The 20,408-nt window shown below is 42.8% G+C and overlaps 1 protein-coding gene across 1 annotated transcript in view; it reads right to left on the reverse strand.

The window, feature by feature from the left end:
* Positions 1 to 20,408, reverse strand: part of LOC134213920 (uncharacterized) — a 417,536-nt gene that overhangs the window by 364,745 nt on the left and 32,383 nt on the right. The window contains exon 2 of the mRNA XM_062693387.1: positions 17,718 to 18,655. The gene's annotated coding sequence lies outside the window, so the exon portion shown is untranslated. The remainder of the gene's footprint in view (positions 1 to 17,717; positions 18,656 to 20,408) is intronic.

The raw sequence follows: 20,408 nt of genomic DNA on the forward strand, positions 1-20,408 counted from the left end.
AGCAATCTCGCCCATGCTGCATTCTTCTCCTCAGCTAATTGCTCACATTCGCCGTCATACCAGTCGTTTCTCGGATCCGGAGCCACCATGCCTAGTGCAGCGGTTGCGGTGCTTCCAATGGCGGATCGAATATCTCTCCAGCCATCTTCAAGAGATGCTGCGCCTAGCTGCTCTTCCGTTGGGAGTGCCACTTCCAGCTGCTGCGCGTATTCTTGGGCTAGTCTACCGTCTTGTAGTCGCCCAATGTTAAGCCGCGGCGTCCGACTTCGACGCGTGTAGTACACCGTCGAGAGTTTTGAGCGCAGGCATACTGCAACGAGGTAGTGGTCGGATTCAATATTCGCACTGCGGTAAGTGCGTACGTTCGTGATGTCGGAGAAGAATTAACCGTCGATTAGAACGTGGTCGATTTGGTTTTCCGTTACTTGATTAGGTGATTTCCACGTGGTTTTGTGGATACTCTTGCGGGGGAAGAAAGTGCTTCGGACTACCATTCCACGGGAGGCTGCAAAGTTTATGCATCGTTGGCCGTTGTCGTTCGATACGGTATGCAGACTTTCCGGTCCGATGACCGGTCTATACATTTCCTCCCATCCTACCGGTCATATCACCGATGACGATTTTGATGTCCCGCAGTGGGCATCCAGCGTATGTCTGCTCCAGCTGCGCATAGAACGCTTCTTTCTCGTCGTCGGATCTCCCTTCGTGTGGGCAGTGCACGTTAATGATGCTATAGTTGAAGAAACGGCCTTTTATCCTCAGCTTGCACACCCTTGCGTTGATTGGTTGCCACCCAATCACGCGTTGGCGCATCTTTCCCAGCACTATGAAGCCGGTTCCCAGCTCGTTGGTGGTGCCACAGCTTTGGTAGAAGGTAGCCGCTCGATGCCCGCTTTTCCACACTTTCTGTCCTGTCCAGCAGATTTCCTGCAGCGCTACGACATCGAAGTTGCGGGGATGTAATTCATCGTAGATTATCCTGTCGCAACCTGCGAAGCCCAGCAACTTGCAGTTCCATGTTCCAAGCTTCCAATCGTGATCCTTTATTCGTCGCCTAGGTCGTTGCCGATTGTATCGAGTCGAATTATCTTCTATGTCGTTCATAATAGTTGTTTTTAAAGGCGGCTTATTGGGCCTGCGCAAACCTCCTGTCTCGTCGGAGCCGTCGTGTCAACGCTGTTTAGCGTCCCACCTAACACCAGGAATTTATTCATGTATCTTGTAGATTATTTATTCAAATCAACTAAAAATCTATTGATGAATTATCCATTTAACTAATTACTCTTATTACCGACTAAACACTTTCAACATTCGACTTGATTGTACGACAATTCCCCGAAAACCAATTCCCCGAATGCAATTTTCCCGAATGCAATTTCCCCGAATGTAACAATTTCCCCAGTGGCGTCGCGTGGAATAATTGGGAACCTGTTCAAAAATGTTCAACAAACAAATATCATTCTTAATAACCCTTCAGCACGTGCGCGGTGTGGTGCCACTCGTCGCTAGCACGCTTTGTCGCCATAGGCAACGTTCTTGCAACAAATGGTGCCCTACCAAATAACTATGACTGGCGTCACCGGTGACCATCGGAAAAATATCTTTATAAAGCTCACTTTTCGTTGTTGGCCGTTAGCAAGGGAAAAGTATCATGCAACCATTTGATAACCAATAAGTTTTCATTGAAAGATTAAGGTTATGCACATCATTACAGCTATATTTGAGCCACATATGAGACATCCTCGAAATATATGAACTTGAACAAACAATATTGAAATAGAAGAGAACTACGTTCAAATAATTATGCTGAACCAAGCGGCTCTCCACGAACTAAGTCAAATATGTAACTGTTGTTACTACTGGCATTCGTATCATCTGTAGTTTTGTATTCCGCGTATATAGTTGAACGACAGGAGAATATGTCTTTTGCTCGTTCAAATTTGAAGTTGAACGAGTTGCAACGAGATGTGAGTAGCCGTCGATATTATACTCGCAGTGTGTTGCAGCACTTCGTTCCCAAACAGACGAATAGAGAGAAAATTTTCCTCACAATTCTCTCTCATATTTTCTTCTTCGTTCACGTCGTAAACTTGAACGAACTGCGACGCCGTTTCGTTGCATCGCTTCGTGTTCTACGCGTAGGTGGGCAGAGACAAAAAAAAACATGTGTTTTGATGCAGGAGTGTCTTTTTGTGCATTTGTAGGATACAAACAACCGAACGCCTGAATACAAAAAGGAAAGCTACATGTTTGCCTAAGTTTCAAATGTGTTGACTGGTTCAGAAACAAAATTGAACGTAGCTGTTGCAACAGTTTTCTGCCAACCGGTGCAACTATGTTTTTGAACACAATATCAAAATATAATCTTCATTAGTTGGCCTACCTGTGCAATGAACAGGTTGAACAGGCCGACCAGACGCCACTGAATTTCCCGAATGCAATTTCCCAGAATGTAACAATTCCCCGAATGTAACATTTCCCCGAATGTAACAAATCCCCGAAAATAAAGTATTTTTTTGCAAACGCATAATTGTCATCGACTGTAAACACCGAACAGAGAAGCGTTCAAAGATTTGTTCCAGAGTGTCTCTTTGGAGATGCCGAACATGATCAAATTTTTCGATAGTTTTGTATGTCCTTGATCTTCCTTATTGTTAAATTATAAAGATATTAGAGATATTATATTAAAGTGTTTTCCTATTCATTTTTTTTCTAAAATAGTCGAACAAAGGCTGAATTTCTTTGGTGGAGTAGAATCACGAACGGAAATTTCCATTGAAAGCATAATGGTAAAAATTTGTGAAATCAAACTTCTGTCCTATGTAAGGTCTATCCCTTCTTAGGAAGTTACTGTAATCGTGGATATGAATCCTTAAAAAAATAATGCGTATGCCCGGAATAAAGCAATGGTGAATGTGATCCCTTCTTTAAAAATAATGCATCTACTCGGAGTAACGCAATGGATTAATTTGATATCTACTTTGGAAGTAGGTGTTTCCCCAGGATAATGAAGAAGTGAATGTTATTCCTTCTTTGAAAATTTGTATCTACCTGGTATAAGAAAACGGTAGATATGATCTATTCATTAGAGTTAGGCGTTAGTTCGAAATAAGCCAAAGTAGAATGAAATTACCTTTTCAGAAGTAGGAGATTGCCTGCAATAAGGTAATGATAAATGTAGTCTCTTCTTTTGATGTAGACGAGTTGGCCCGGAATAGATATAATATATGAGATCGCATCTAGCAATAAATATCAATTATATATACCGAAAAAAATATCGAATTCATCGACGTGTTCATTTAAAGAAGGCAATATCTCCTACATTGTCCTTACATTGCTTAGACGCGATCATTCAAGGAAGGCATTATCTCCTTCCTTCGCTTTACTCCAGGCAAACGTGTTCAATTGAAGAAGGGTCCATCTACCCTCTTTGTCTTATATCGGGCAAAAGTGTTCATTTTAATAAGGCATTATAACTCGTATTCCCCCAATACCGGGCGAAACGATTATCAAAAAAAACATTATCCCTTTCCTACGCCTTATACCGGAAAACGTATTAATTTTCTTCCTTTATCTCTATCCTCCTTCCTTATTTTTCCATTCTCTCTTCCTACATCTCCCGTCGTATTTCACCCTTTCTCGCTCCTCACATCACACGTCTCGCATCATATTTTCCACTTCTCCCTTCTTACTCCACACTTCTCACTACTATGTACTTCCTTCTCAGTTCTCATTTTCCACTTCTTACTTCTCATGTCTCACTTCCCACTACTCACTTCTAAATTCTCACTTCTCACTTCTCACTTCTATCTTCTCACTTTTCACATCTCGTTTATCACTTCTCACTTCTCATTTCTCATTTCTCATTACTCACTTCTCATTTCTCACTTCTCATTACGCTCTTCTCACTTCTCACGTCTCACTTTTCACTTCTCATTAATCATTTTAACTTGGCCTAATGACGGTTCGGCATAAGGGTCTTCGGCCCAATGACCCAACATCTTATTTTTTTACAATTTTTAAGTGAACTGTCCCGCGACCCTCAATTTTGTTGCAGCTCAAAATTATGTCAAAAGCCAATTATGTGACTAAGTATATGTTAAACGACGCAGATTTCTTTCTTAGTTTTAGTTTTATCTGCACTGTGGAAACAATTCGGGGACATGTTGCATTCGGAAAAATGTTGCATTCGGGGAATTGTTACATTCGGGGAAATGTTACGTTCGGGGAATTCTTATTCGGGGAAATTGCATTCGGGGAATTGGTTTTCGGGGAATTGTCGTACAATCATTCGACTTATTTTCCATTCGACTAACTGTCCATTCGATCAAATGTCCATTCGACTAAATGTCCATTCGACTTAATGTACATTTGACTAAATTTCCATTCGACTAAATGTCCATTCGACTAAATGTCCCTTCGACCAAATGTACTTTCGACTAAATGTCATTCGACTAACCGTCATTCGACGAAATGTCATTCGACGAAATTTCATTCGACGAACTGTCCCAAAGCCCATTTCCATAATCCTTACAGTCCGTTGGTGTGATTGCTAGAATTCACCATACTGCTAGATCAGCTCAACCACGAGATTCAATGCATCTCTTCGGTGCACGTTTTTTTTTAGTACTTTATTAACGTGCACGGTGCACGTGTATAGATGCTTTACACCGGACAATAGATCAAGCGTGTATTTCCCACAAATCAAAGCTACTACAATCCTGTAAGACCAAAAGGCCTTCGATAGGCCTTTTATTTGTAGTTTCAAACGATTAGTGCATCAGCACAAGGAATGACCCTCTTTTCGATCGGGTCGCGTGGCAAGCACACTGCTCGCCACAGGAAACAATTGCCGGCTGTGAGAGCGAAGAATTGATCAGCGCGATATTGTGACAACGTACTCGCGGATACATTCGACGACAACATTGCGACTTGGATTGGTGCGAGACATATTGTTGCAGGCAGTGGGCCAAGAGAAAATAGTGCACCGATTGTGACATTGTGCAAGCCACTTCTATCTTGCGACAAGGCGATGCATCGAATACCGTATGGGGTCCCTAACGGTTGCAACCATTAGCGCGTGATGCGAATGGTTAATGAGCGAGGCCGAGTAATGTATACAAATAGACATTAGTTAAAAATGAACGATTGATTCTTTTGAGCTAAATTTCATTCCTCCAACGCATTTCGCCTTTAATCTAATCAAACTATGTTCTTGGGATTAAAGTATTAGGTTGAGACACATCTTGTTAATGTGTCAGCACTTGGTAATAACGTTTTTATTAAAATACATGCCACGTAAGCTAAGTTATCAAGGGAGGAAAGCAACAACGTCATTCGACAAACTGTCCCAAAGCCTTTTAATATTATCTAGAAATGTAGAAATAAAAAAAAGATATGATTAAACACATTTTGTCGGGTTGTCGGCATAAAACGTGACAAATCTCCAGAAGAAATTAAATAACGAACTTTGCGTCTTCGATAACGTTTTTCAGGAAAGGTCTAGTTACAAGTTCTTTGAAGACACAAATCTTGTATGTTGTAAAATAAAAAAAATCTCACTTTTAGGGAGATTGTTTCTTGTTTCTTGTTTCTTGTTTCTTGTTTCTTGTTTCTTGTTTCTTGTTTCTTGTTTCTTGTTTCTTGTTTCTTGTTTCTTGTTTCTTGTTTCTTGTTTCTTGTTTCTTGTTTCTTGTTTCTTGTTTCTTGTTTCTTGTTTCTTGTTTCTTGTTTCTTGTTTCTTGTTTCTTGTTTCTTGTTTCTTGTTTCTTGTTTTCTTGTTTCTTGTTTCTTGTTTCTTGTTTCTTGTTTCTTGTTTCTTGTTTCTTGTTTCTTGTTTCTTGTTTCTTGTTTCTTGTTTCTTGTTTCTTGTTTCTTGTTTCTTGTTTCTTGTTTCTTGTTTCTTGTTTCTTGTTTCTTGTTTCTTGTTTCTTGTTTCTTGTTTCTTGTTTCTTGTTTCTTGTTTCTTGTTTCTTGTTTCTTGTTTCTTGTTTCTTGTTTCTTGTTTCTTGTTTCTTGTTTCTTGTTTCTTGTTTCTTGTTTCTTGTTTCTTGTTTCTTGTTTCTTGTTTCTTGTTTCTTGTTTCTTGTTTCTTGTTTCTTGTTGCTTGTTTCTTATAGAAATCGATTGGTAGTATGTGCATATGTTGTTTCTCGGCCAATCACGACTAGCAACTACGATCTGTTCAGTCAATTGAGCCAAGCTTAGCTAAGAAAAGCTTTGCTTTGTCCGATTTGCTCGCATTCGAAGGAAAATTGAATTTAATTTTTTTAATGGTTTAGATTTGATATTACGTTCCAAAGTTTTTGACAAAACATTGTTTTCCCAAGGATTCTTGAAAAAAATCAAATTGCTGTATTGCATTAAATATAAATGTAAATTGGTGGATATAAGAAATAGTTTTGTCTTTCGTATTTTTTTCATTACATTTTAAAATACTTAGAAAGACGCTATCATCGACAGGTGAATTAATCTGTGTTTTCAAGTAAAATTCATAATTTCCAGTTTCACCCTGGAAGAAGATTTTGCTTTCTTCCAATGCTGCTACTAAAGCAGCTGCAACAATCGCCCTCCGGCAACGACCTGTTTAAACTCTACAAATATCTACAGGCACATGAGTACAATGCACGACACGGTACAAAACATGCACTGCTGATATCAACCTGGCGCGCACAACCAACGGATGCGATGATGTCGTTGGAATGAAAATGAGAAAAATTTCAACGCAAAATTAGGTCGCATTTTAACGGCGGTTAAGCATTTTGCCTCTCCAGTGGGTACCTTCAATAGGGCGGCCCGAACTGAATGGAAAACTTCTTAAATACGAAATACCTCGTGTCTTCAAACGTGATCATTTCTTTAGTGGAGTTTTCTTTCGGATGAATGTTTGAAAGCCAGCGATGCAAGAACTACCAAATTCCATCCGCCCTGATCCACAGTACACAAACGACTACCAACGCATTCTCGTTTTCGCTTACAAAGTTTTTACGACCCGAAAATGGCTCAGGCTTCTTATTTGTCAGGGAAGAGCACTACGATGATGGGACGGGGGCGCTTCAAGTGCCAGAGTCTCAGAACTATATGGCAGCTAGCAGCAGCCAACAACCAACCCAGCCAACGAACGACAGAACGTATGCGTCGAACATCGTCGTTGGTAGGGCGGCTCTGGGAAATGGCTGACGAGATTATGTTTGCATTATTCCAATGCTTTTTTTACGCCAGTTTGCCCAAGAAAAAGGGATTTGCACATTAATAAACGTTGTTCGTGTACTAAACGGTTTAGGCAGATGGGTCGCCGGCAGAAGGTGGAAATGGTTCCGGGCAGATTCTAAATAAACATCCACATGCTCTAATGCAGGACGGACCCGAATAGGCATTATGGGAAATTTTATTCGAAGCAGTCAAAGGTTTCTAATTACGAAAGTTATACGGAGACCATCACAAACGTTTATGAGCTCGATTCTGTGCATTTGTAAGAAACTCCTAAATGTGGTATATGATGCCAAGCGCAATTTTAGGCTAGCAATAAACGAAGGCGACGTAGAGTAGGGACTATGTACTACAAATTTTGTACTTAATTCCATAGGCAGAGCAACTGCTTTAACTTTAAGATCTTGAGAAGATTTTTAAACAAAAATATTGTTGAGTCAAGTTTGACAGTAAGCAAATTGCCTTTATAATAGATTTCGACCTTTGCAAAAATAATGCGTACATTGTTTGATATTCAAATAAATACCATACGCAAAAATGCATCTTCTGCAATAAATAAACAAATAGTTATTCACACTGGACAACTGGACATTTTATTTAATTTTTAAATGTTGGAGGTTACATGCCAATATTGGCAAAAATCCATTATGCAAACTCTCAATCCTGTTGCATTTGACTTTATTAGCAAAATATGATACGTTTTAGAATATCACTTTGAGAAACGAATGTTCATGCTCCGCCCAATTACAATTACAAGCGTCTTAGCCCCGGAAAATGTATTTTTCCATCGCGATATCTTGGGACCCAATTATTTCTACGGCGTTGTTCTGGGAGTAGGTCCTTGGATCATTTTTTGCAATTAACAAGTCAATAAACTCGCCTGCAAACAACAGCGTACATTACCACGCCGCTTCCAGATAGGGAATTGAGTGAAAATTAGAAAAAGCAGAACGTAATTAAAAATTTCATTACGGTTTCGGCCGGACTTTATTACTCGCTGGCATCGAGAATCAAAGACATCGTCGCCACCGCCGCCGTGGTCGTTATCAGCGACGACCCGACAAGGAGAAAATTTATCTCATATACTTGAACCGCGCCTCTTTCCTGCCCGTCGTCGTGGTCGCGGCGGGAGCCACCTCGCGAAGTAATGGCTCGAAGCGAAATGGATTTTTAATGCTGCTGAAATTGGTGTTTTTATTTTTCATACCGCGCGCTTTTGGCAAGCGCAGTCCTTCGGGTAGGCGCATAAATTTCCTGAATGGCATAAAAGGAAAGCCACTGACTGAAGAAGGGCGCAGGGAACAAAAAAATGGTCGAAGCAAAAAAAACGAGTGAATCGATCAAACCGAGCTGATGTCATCCCGTGTAGTCCTCGTCGTCATGGGTCGAGTCGAGCAGCCCCGGAATGATTGATTGCCGAATCGGTCTCGAGCAGGTGCCAAATTTCCAAGAACTTGTCGAGGTTAGGTTTGCTGAATTCAATTGATTTATTGTTGAGTGTGCCCAAGGCTAGATTTAATCGATAACAAGATTTTTCGGTGTATCGCAATTTTTGTGGTGTTTCAGTGACACATCATTGCTTTGTCAACCCTTCACTCCGAATGTTGTCAAGATGCCTCATTGTTACGGGTACTATACGGGTGTTAAAAAGGGTTATGCTGAATCAGAGACATGTGATATGGGAGTGGGACTGCCTTGACAAGTTGGTCATGTTAAAAGTAGTGACAATTGAAAAATAAATTGCAAATATCTTTGAAATTTCACAAATTTTGCACCAATAGATCTTCACGGCAAATAGTTTTTAAGAATTTGGGTGAGTTTCAAACTGAACATCTTCTTCTTTTTCTTATTGGCATTACATCCCCACACACTGGGACAGAGCCGCCTCGCAGCTTAGTGTTCATTAAGGTCTGAGGGAAGCTCTCTCGCGGTAGAGCGCTATTTTCGTACTAAAATGTCTATAACTCGGAATTGAGAACGAATTTCGCTTATCCCAATTGACAATCTCTTTGAAATTTATCAAGGAATGTTCCTACAAAATTTCTTGGACCTACTGTTTCCTAAATTTGAATTAAGCTCTAAATACTGAACTATTGTACAACTGAAATTTTCGCTTCTCAGTACCTCTCTCCGATGATTTGAGGCACAAAGGAACCGAATTTCGCAAAACCCAACTGACAAAAGTTTTGAATTTTTCCAACGATCATTTTGATGTAATAAAAAGTGTATGTCACTAGAAAAAAGCGTATTCCTATTTGTGAACACGGGGATACCAAATATATAAATTGAAATCAAATATAGGAATGAGATGAGATAAACAATTGAAAATAAATAAGACAAATAAAACAAACAAGCAAAATAAAACAAATAAGACAAATAAGACAAACAAGACAAATTCCTACGGAAGACTCTCCAGGTATTCCTCCAGAAGTTCCTCCGGGAATTCCTCCGGAAGTTTCTTCGAGAATTCCTCCGGAAGTTCCTTCGAGAATTCCTCCGGAAGTTCCTCCTGGAATTCCTCCGGAAGTTCCTCCTGGAATTCCTCAGGAAGTTTCTCCAGGAATTCCTCCGGAAGTTCCTCCAGGAATTCCTCCGGAAGTTCCTCCAGGAATTCCTCCGGAAGTTCCTCCAGGAATTCCTCCGGAAGTTCCTCCAGAAATTCCTCCGGAAGTTCCTCCAGGAATTCCTCCGGAAGTTCCTCCAGGAATTCCTCCGGAAGTTCCTCCAGGAATTCCTCCGGAAGTTCCTCCAGGAATTCCTCCGGAAGTTCCTCCAGGAATTCCTCCGGAAGTTCCTCCAGGAATTCCTCCGGAAGTTCCTCCAAGAATTCCTCCGGAAGTTCCTCCAGGAATTCCTCCGGAAGTTCCTCCAGGAATTCCTCCGGAAGTTCCTCCAGGAATTCCTCCTCCATGTATTCCTCCGGAAGTTCCTCCAGGAATTCCTCCGAAGTTCCTCCAGGAATTCCTCCGGAAGTTCCTCCAGGAATTCCTCCGAAGTTCCTCCAGGAATTCCACCGGAAGTTCCTCCAGGAATTCCTCCGGAAGTTCCTCCAGGAATTCCTCCGAAGTTCCTCCAGGAATTCCTCCGGAAGTTCCTCCAGGAATTCCTCCGAAGTTCCTCCAGGAATTCCTCCGGAAGTTCCTCCAGGAATTCCTCCGGAAGTTCCTCCAGGAATTCCTCCGAAGTTCCTCCAGGAATTCCTCCGGAAGTTCCTCCAGGAATTCCTCCGGAAGTTCCTCCAGGAATTCCTCCGGAAGTTCCTCCAGGAATTCCTCCGGAAGTTCCTCCAGGAATTCCTCCGGAAGTTCCTCCAGGAATTCCTCCGGAAGTTCCTCCAGAAATTCCTCCGGAAGTTCCTCCAGGAATTCCTCCGGAAGTTCCTCCAGGAATTCCTCCGGTAGTTCCTCCAGGAATTCCTCCAGAAGTTCCTCCAGGAATTCCTCCGGAAGTTCCTCCAGGAATTCCTCCGGAAGTTCCTCCAGGAATTTCTCCGGAAGTTCCTCCAGGAATTTCTCCGGAAGTTCCTCCAGGAATTCCTCCGGAAGTTCCTCCAGGAATTCCTCCGTCCTCCAGGAATTCCTCCGGAAGTTCCTCCAGGAATTCCTCCGGAAGTTCCTCCAGGAATTCCTCCGGAAGTTCCTCCAGGAATTCCTCCGGAAGTTCCTCCAGGAATTCCTCCGGAAGTTCCTCCAGGAATTCCTCCGGAAGTTCCTCCAGGAATTCCTCCGGAAGTTCCTCCAGGAATTCCTCCGGAAGTTCCTCCAGGAATTCCTCCGGAAGTTCCTCCAGGAATTCCTCCGGAAGTTCCTCCAGGAATTCCTCCGGAAGTTCCTCCAGGAATTCCTCCGGAAGTTCCTCCAGGAATTCCTCCGGAAGTTCCTCCAGGAATTCCTCCGGAAGTTCCTCCAGGAATTCCTCCGAAGTTCCTCCAGGAATTCCTCCGGAAGATCCTCCAGGAATTCCTCCCGGAAGTTCCTCCATGAATTCCTCCCGGAATTCCCTCCAGGAATTTCTTCGGAAGTTCCTCCAGGATTTCCTCTGAAAGTTCCGCCAGGAATTCCTCCGGAAGTTCCTCCAGGAATTCCTCCGGAAGTTCCTCCAGGAATTCCTCCGGAAGTTCCTCCAGGAATTCCTCCGGAAGTTCCTCCAGGAATTCCTCCGGAAGTTCCTCCAGGAATTCCTCCGGAAGATACTCCAGGAATTCCTTCAGAAGTTCCTCCGGGAGTCCCTTTGGAAGTTCCTCCTGGAATTCCTCCGGAAGTTCCTCCTGGAATTCATCCGGAAGTTCCTCCAGGAATTCCTCGGGAAGTTCCTCCAGGAATTACTTCGGAAGTTCCTCCAGGAATTCCTTCTGAAGTTCTTCCAGGATTTTTTCCGGAAGTTCCTCCAGGAATTTTTCCGGAAGTTCCTCCAGAAATTTCTTCGGAAGTTCCTCCAGGAATTGCTTCGGTAGCTCTTCGAGGAATTCCTCATTAAGTTCAAGCTCCTCCTGAAATTCCTCCAATTATTCCTCCAGGAATTCCTCCGGGAGTTCCTCCAGGAATTGCTTCGGAAGTTCCTCCAGGAATTCCTTCTGAAGTTCTTCCAGGAATTTTTCCGGAAGTTCCTCCAGGAATTTTTCCGGAAGTTCCTCCAGGAATTTCTTCGCAAGTTCCTCCAGGAATTGCTTCGGTAGCTCTTCGAGGAATTCCTCAGGAAGTTCAAGCTCCTCCTGAAATTCCTCCAATTATTCCTCCAGGAATTCCTCTGGAAGTTCCTTCAAGAATTCCTCAAAAAGTTTTTTCGGGAATTCCTCTGTATGCTCCTCCGGGAATTCCTCCGGAAGTTTCCTCGGGAATTTCTCAGGAAAATCCCCCGAGAATTCCTCCGAAGGCTCCCCCGGGAATTCCTTTGGAAATTCCCCCGGGAATTTCTCAGGAAAATCCCCCAGGAATTCCTCCGGAAGTGCTCCCGTAAATTCCTCCGGAAGTTCCCCCGGGAATTCCTCCGAAAGTTCCTCCGGGAATTCCCCCGGAAGTTCCTTCGAGAATTCCACCGGAAGTTCCTCCGGGAATTTCTCAGGAAGCTCCCCCGAGAATTCCTCCGGAAGTTCCTTCGAGAATTTTTCGGAGGAGCATCTAGAGGAATTCCCGAAAGAACTTTCTGAGGAATTCTTGAAAGAACTTCCAGAGGAATTCCTCCAGTTATTCCTCCAGGAATTCCTCCGGAAGTTCCTTCGGGAATTCCAACGGAAGCTCCTCCGGGAATTCCTCCGGAAGTTCCCCCGGGAATTTCTCAGGAAGTTCCTTCGGGAATTCCACCGGAAGTTCCTCCGAGAATTCCTCCGGAGGTTCCCCCGGGAACTCCTCCGGAAGTTCCCCCGAGAATTCCTCCGGAAGTTCCCCGAAAGGAAGGAAGGAATTCCTGGAGGAACTTTCGAAGGAATTCCTGGAGGAACTTCCGAAGGAATTCCTGGAGGAACTTCCGAAGGAATTCCTGGAGGAGCTTCCGAAGGAATTCTTGGAGGAGCTTCCGAATTAATTCCTGGAGGAGCTTCCGAAGGAATTCCTGGAGGAACCAATCACGCAATGAGAAAATCAAAAGAAACAAACTCCAGCTGGTTTTGGAAAATGAAAACATGAGCCGTTTCTAGAACAACATTAGAAAATATCGTGAGAGGATTTTTGTACAAGGTTTCCACAAAAGCTTTGAAAAGAATTTGGGTGATAACAGCGGTGCTGGTGTAAGTAAGACAACTAAGACAAATAATACAAATAAGATAGATAAGACTAAGAAGAAAAATAAAGTAAGTACCTAAAGGAACTCCTTCGGAAGTTCCTCCAGGAATTCGTTAGTAAGTTCCACCAGCAAATCCCTCGGAAGCTCCTCCAGGAATTCCTTCAGAAGTTCCTCCAGGAATTCCTTCGAAAGTTCCTCCAGGAATTCCTTCAGAAGTTCCTCCAGAAGCTCCTTCGAAAGTTCCTCCAGGAATTCCTTCGGAAGTTCCTCCAGGAGTTCCTTCGGAAGTTCCTCCAGGAGTTCCTTCGGAAGTTCCTCCAGGAATTCCTTCAGAAGGTCCTCCAGGAATTCCTTCGGAGGTTCCTCCAGGAATTTCTTCGGAAGTTCCTCCAGGAATTCCTTCGGAAGTTCCTCCAGGAATTCCTTCGGAAGTTCCTCCAGGAATTCCTTCGGAAGTTCCTCCAGGAATTTCTTCGAAAGTTTCTCCAGGAATTCCTTCGGAAGATCCTACAGGAATTCCTGCGAAAGTTCCTCCAGGAATTCCTTCGGAAGTTCCTCCAGGAGTTCCTTCGGAAGTTCCTCCAGGAATTCCTTCGGAAGTTCCTCCATGAATTCCTTCGGAAGTTCCTCCAGGAATTCCTTCGGAAATTTCTTCCAGGAATTCCTTCGGAAGTTCCTCCAGGAATTCTTTTGGAAATTCCTCCAGGAATTCTTTTGGAAGTTCCTCCAGGAATTCTTTTGGAAGTTCCTTTACGAATTCCTTCGAAAGTTCCTCCGGGAATTTCTTTGGAAATCCCTCCAGGAATTCCTTCGGAAGTTCCTCCAGAAATTCCTTCGGAAGTTCCTCAAGGAATTCCTACGAAAGTTCCTCCAGAAATTCTTTCGGAAGATCCTCCAGGAATTCCTTCGGAAGTTTCTCCAGGAATTCCTTCACAAGTTCCTCCAGGAATTTCTTCGGAAGTTTCTCCAGGAATTCCTTCGGAAGTTTCTCCAAGAATTCCGTCGGAAGTCGGAAGGTAAGCTGTTCTCGTCCAGAATTTTTCATAGCTTTACGCGGTCTATACTGTCGTATGCCGCCTTGAAATCAACGAACAGATGGTGCGTTGGGACCTGGTATTCACGGCATTTTTGAAGAATTTGCCGTACAGTAAAGATCTGGTCCGTTGTCGAGCGGCCGTCAACGAAGCCGGCTTGATAACTTCCCACGAACTCGTTCACTAATGGTGACAGACGACGGAAGATGATCTGGGATATCACTTTGTAGGCGGCATTAAGGATGGTGATCGCTCGAAAGTTCTCACACTCCAGTTTGTCGCCTTTCTTGTAGATGGGGCATATAACCCCTTCCTTCCACTCCTCCGGTAGCTGTTCGGTTTCCCAGATTCTGACTATCAGTTTGTGCAGGCCAGCTTTTCCCGGGCCATCTTGATGAGCTCAGCTCCGATACCATCCTTACCAGCTGCTTTATTGGTCTTTAGCTGTTGAATGGCATCCTTAACTTCCCACAATGTGGGGCTGGTTGGCTTCCATCGTCCGCTGAACTGACGTAGTCATCTCCTCCGCTGCCTTGACTTTCACTGCCTGTACTCTCAGCGCCATTCAGATGTTCCTCGTAGTGCTGCTTCCACCTTTCGATCACCACACGTTCGTCGGTCAAGATGCTCCCATCCTTATCCCGGCACATTTCGGCTCGCGGCACGAAGCCTTTGCGGGATGCGTTGAGCTTCTGATAGAACTTGCGTGTATCTTGAGAACGGCACAGCTGATCCAACTCCTCGTACTCCGCTTCTTCCAGGCGGCGTTTCTTCTCCTGAAAAAGGCGGGTCTGCTGTCTCCGCTCCGGTCAATAACGTTCCACGTTCTGCCGGGTACCTTGCTGCAGCGCGACCGCCCGCGCTGCGTCCTTCTCCTCCAGAATCTGTCTGCACTCTTCGTCGAACCAATCGTTGCGTCGACTTCGACCCATATACCCGACGTTGTTCTCCGCTGCGTCGTTAATGGCTGCTTTGACTGTATTTCAGCAGTCCTCAAGAGGGGCCCCATCGAGCTCACCCTCTTCCGGCAACGCTGTCCATCAATCAGAACGTGGTCGATTTGTGATTTTGTCTGCAGTGGTGATCTGTATCAATCTTATCATACTCAAATATGGTAGAAACTTTCAGGTTGAAACATGAATGGTTATTTTTTTTTAATTTAAATATTTCAAGACCAACATATAAAAAGAGCGTTACAGCCAAAATGTATTCCGTTCGTTTCTTTGTCTACATATCTAGACCAACATTTGAAAAGGGCGTAACAGCCAACATTTATTCCTTCTGATTTATCGTCTACACATATAGCTATATATCTCGGGTACTTATTCAAAAGGACGTATGTGATTTTGTAAGCAAAGATTCAAACGTCGATTTGTCCAATCTGATTGCACTCCCACGCAAACCAACACCACCAACAGGTAGCCGAAGCCTCCCCCTATCTGTCTATGGTGATGGTTTGCGTGGGAGGGCTATCAGATCGGACAAATCGACGTTTACATCGTTGTTTACGAAATCACATACGTCCTTTTGAATAAGTACCCGAGATATGTAGACGAGGAATCAGAGGGAATAAATGTTGGCTGTTAGGCCCTTTTCAAATATATAAATATTAATAATTTCAAATTTTAAAATAATCATTGCATTATTAAGATGCAAGTTCAACTCCCATTACGTAAATTCGTTAACATTTGTTTATTTTCTCAACATTTTTTTTTTGACGTAAACTACGTCTAAGGGGAAGACTCGGATACAGGGTGTAAAATGAAAATTTCAAAATTGGGGACCGTCACGAAATCAAGTAAGATTTGTAACATTAATAGGTCCTTTATCTTTCGATGGATTTCAAAGATTTATATAGCAATGAATTCGCAAACTCTCCACCAATTTGCCAACGCTAAACTATTGAAAATTTTAGTTCTTTTATGCATCATGCAACCCCTATACAGCGCGTTCCAATCCTTGGTAATCGCCTATTTTTAGGGTATTATCTTATTATTGAACTGGGTTGTATGAATGCCCCAGCCGCTAGACAGTGGAGTTCCTACTAGAGTGTGAGGTGCTGCTAAAGCTGGGTAGTAGTGTTGTGGGATGATTTCTTCTCTTCTATATAGAGCGGAATAATTGGTTCAGTGTATTATATTTAGTTTTACGTACTTTACGTCGAGCGGTCGTATCTTGTATACAACCCCAACATTTTTATCAAACCAGACTTGATGAGTTCCAATGTTTTTTTTTTGTCTCTTGAATGTCAAACTGAGAGGAACTAACACCGCCATTATCGAGCGCAAAATATTGTCGGCGTAGCACCAAATTAGAATTCGGAAGTCAGGACTTCCGAACCGAGTTTTCTTCCGGAGTATTATCTTTCAAAGTAATTGATGCGTTGTTTAGCGCATCTTTAGACGAATCCAGCGCACCACTTCCGAAGTTGGGTATGTTGTCTTTATCTGAAAACAAAAATTCCAACTTAGGTATAAAAAGCTTACTAACTTTGTTCCGGATGCTGAATCAGAACTGGAGGTAATGACCCGATAGTTATAAGTAGGTCTGACCAGCCGTTTTGTTTAGATGAGCTCTGCATTTCCACGAGATTTTTCAATAATACCTGGGATATTCTAATTGGAATGTTGTATTGAAAATTCATAGTAATTACCACTGAAAAATATTTTGCAGTTCTTAAAAAAAACCTGGAATTTTCAATTTTCAACTCACATTGTAATTCTTTGGAATTTCCATCGGAAATTATTAGAAATTTCCAACAAAATCTTCGTAATTGTATTACAAACCATTCGAGTTGCACGATCCATTCGTAGTTCAAATTTACATCAAATAGAAATGAACTGTTTGTAAATCAAATCTGGAACGTCTTTCTGTGGATATGTATGTTGCAATCAAAATTAAACTTTGTACCTGATGGATAAAAAAAATCTCCAAAGCAATATACAGCGAACAGCAGACAAGCCCTAAATACGTTTCTTCTATATAAAAAGTTCTTACCCAGTATTCCCATTTGAATAATGCAGAAATGAATTACAATCTAGCTTCCTTTGGTTGGGTAGCTTTTTATGAAGTTGATTTTGATAAATCATTAGACATCACTTCCGAAAGACCAATTTCCTAATTGAAGTTATTCAGTTTCGGAATCACAGTGCCACAGAAACATTGTGCCTCTTCCTCTACCAATAGCTCTGTTACTAAAAAACCTATTGGAACATTTTTTTTTCTTCATACTTTGCTGCTCGGGAACATACAAAGTTCTTTTGACTTGCAATAGAATAAGTTTCCTCAAAATCAAAGCAGCAACGCTTTCATATATGCTTAGATGTTTTCCGCATTTTTCCTCCTCATATAAGACTCGAATGGAGAAGAAAATTGCTCCCAAAAACCACAAACACATTCCATCACATGACGTCAGATCCCTTGCCAGCATCAAAGCTCTCTGCAACCATGAGACGAAATTTCAAGGAACAAGAATCCTATCTTTCTGGTCCGTTCCATCCTTTCTGTACCTTCACCTACCAGCATCAATCAATATTGCTGCTTTTACATGTAAGAGCTGATGTCGGAGCAAACACATTCAAGATCGAACAGGACTCCAATTTTCCCCATGGAACAAATCAATGAAATGGGAGAAAAGGAAAGGTCTGCACTTTGATCTCCAATTTTGCTTGTCAAAACGGCAGATAAGTGTCCCTTCCTAATTCTAAATATAAACAATTTGATTTCATTTTATTGCCATGTAACATGAACACTTACCTTTTTAAATTCACACCACCACTGCAATCAATATGACAATCTTTCCGCCGTTTTGGGCCCGGGATTCACGTATTTTCTTCACGTCTTGTTCTTCTTTGTCCCCTGCTTGCTTCTTCAAAGCATAATCTCGAAATTATTTATCATATTTCTGTGCTTCCCTACATCGAAGTAAACGACGGCTTGGTCGTCATGTCAACCACCATAAGATATTTACACGGGGCAGCATCATCACAGCCTCGTTCCGCCCACTACACCACCACCTGATTCTCACCGCGTCTCAACGACTTCGCGGACAGCACGGCACACACATGCGACGCGGCCACAGCTATCGACAATCTCACATTCGCGCGTAACGATTCAGCGGACCTCGCTGGGTTCGTCGGAGTGTGCGAGGGGGACACGGCGAGCTCTACACACCCGAATGACAACGCTGCTGATGGATTCTATTTTAGTAGTTATATAACGTGCGATCCAAACATTTTTCTTCATTTTTCATTGCTCTCCACACACCATATTTTCGCCGGTCGGTGGCGGCGTCGCGACGACGTAGACAAATTTGGGCCACGGCGACGACGACGAGGACTACGACTACGGCCGCTGCTAGTTACACTCGATGGTGCTGCGGCATTCCGCTACACGAAACGACGAGATCCCGATCCGAACGTCACGTCGTTCCGCCAGGCGGCCCTCGCGCTGAACTTTAATAGATATTTTTATTTTTGTTTTAATACTTTTTTAATACTTTTCTCGTCGGTTGTTCTTCCGACTTAGGGGACCAGCAATTCATGGGTTGTCACCGCAGAAACAGCCCAGCACCGCCGCCGTGGGCAGGTCACATGAACGCGCTTATACACACACACACCGTTGGGAAAAGCGCCAGGCTAAGTTTGTTTCAATAGGTTTTCCACTTTCCGAAGGTTGTTTGGAAAATGTTGTCCCTGGAATGGAAAGAAAATATAATTGATAATTACCAATAATGAAGCGGGGTAATCTGGTTAGGTAACAAAACGACCACAATTTCACTTCAAATATAGCCCTGGGTAGTGAAGTCAATAGAATAGTTCAAACGTAGTCTAGATTCTCTCGTGGTTTTTCATGTTTAACGAAAGATGGTTATTATCTATAATGATATTATTGAATTTAGGTGACTGTTGAATAGCGGTAAAGATCCTTCCAGGATTTTTATTATTGAACGAAATCAGATCTTCTTCTTCTTCATTGGCATTACATTTCCCAGTGGTACATTGTCACCACGCAGCTTAGTGTTCATTGAGCACTTAGACAGTTATTAATTGCGATGTTTCTAAACCAAGTTAGGGGAAGGGGGGGCAATATGCCCTAGCTAAGCAAACACTGCTCTATTGTCTTATTTGTAACGCTATTCATGGGTATTTTTACATGGGAGCGGGCCATTTGGCATAAAGTCATTTGGCATAACGCCATTTGGCATAAGGTCATTTGGCATAAAGGCCATTTGGCATAACGGTCATTTGGCATAACGGACATTTGGCATAATTGTAACCAACGTCAAAAGTGAGGGTCTTTTGGCATAACGGACATTTGGCATATTTTTTCTTTGCGTTCGCTAAATGGTGACCAAGTGGTGCGGGAAACGACCCGGATTAGTAAATATAACACCCGTCGATAACAATATTAAAAAGACATTATCCTCTCGTGGAAAGAATGCATTTGCAATGCAATGCAAAAGTAGGCGCTTGCATGGATTAGAGCAGTGGTGGATATAATCTCCTCTTTAAAAGGAGGCGTGTTGCCGGATTATGGCAATGAAGGATGTGATCTCTTCTTTAAAACTAGGCGCTTGCCCGGATTAAGGTCATGGTGGATGCGATCCCTTCTTCGAAGCTAGGCGCTTGCATGGATTATGGCAATGGTTGATGTGATCCCTTCTTCAAAAGTGGGCGTTTGTCCGGATTATGACAATGGTGGATGTGATGCCTTCTTTAAAAGAAGACGTTTGCCCGGATTGAGGCAATGGTGGAAGTGATCCCTTCTTTAAAAGTAGGCGCATGCCCGGATTAAGGCCATGGTGGATGCGATCCCTTATTTAAAAGTAGGCGCTTGCATGGACTATGGCAATGGAGGATGTGATCCCTTTTTTAAAAGTAGGCGCATTCCCGGATTAAGGCCATGGTGGATGCGATCCCTTCTTTAAAAGTAGGCGCTTTCCCGGATTGAGGCAATGGTGGATGTGATCCCTTCTTTAAAAGTAGGCCCTGCCCGGATTATGGCAATGGTACATGTGACTCCTTCTTTATAAGTAGGCGCTTGTCGGGAATAAATCAATGGTAGATGTGATCTCTTCCCCGAAAAGCACAATTCAGATTGATTTAGTTGAAATAACTCATATGTGACTTGATTGGTTTTAGTAACTCGTCTACGACAAGTGTGTTGCTTGAGTTTTTAAAGTTAGGCGCATGCTCGGATTGAAGCAATGGTGGGTGTAATCCCAACTTTTAAAGTAGGCATGTGGCCGGAATAAGTCATTGATGGATGTGATCCCTCTCTCGGAAGTAATTCTGTCGTTTTGTTATTTCGTTCTTCCGAAAAATGTCTACCATCAATCTAATTTCCTCAAAAAACAGCCTCGAACTACTTTATCTACGCATAACATTACATGAAATATCCCTTTCGCTTTCACAGCTCGAAATTATGCCAAATGTCCGTTATGCC

Source organism: Armigeres subalbatus, chromosome 1 (assembly GCF_024139115.2).
Source record: "Armigeres subalbatus isolate Guangzhou_Male chromosome 1, GZ_Asu_2, whole genome shotgun sequence".
Lineage (NCBI taxonomy): Eukaryota > Metazoa > Arthropoda > Insecta > Diptera > Culicidae > Armigeres > Armigeres subalbatus.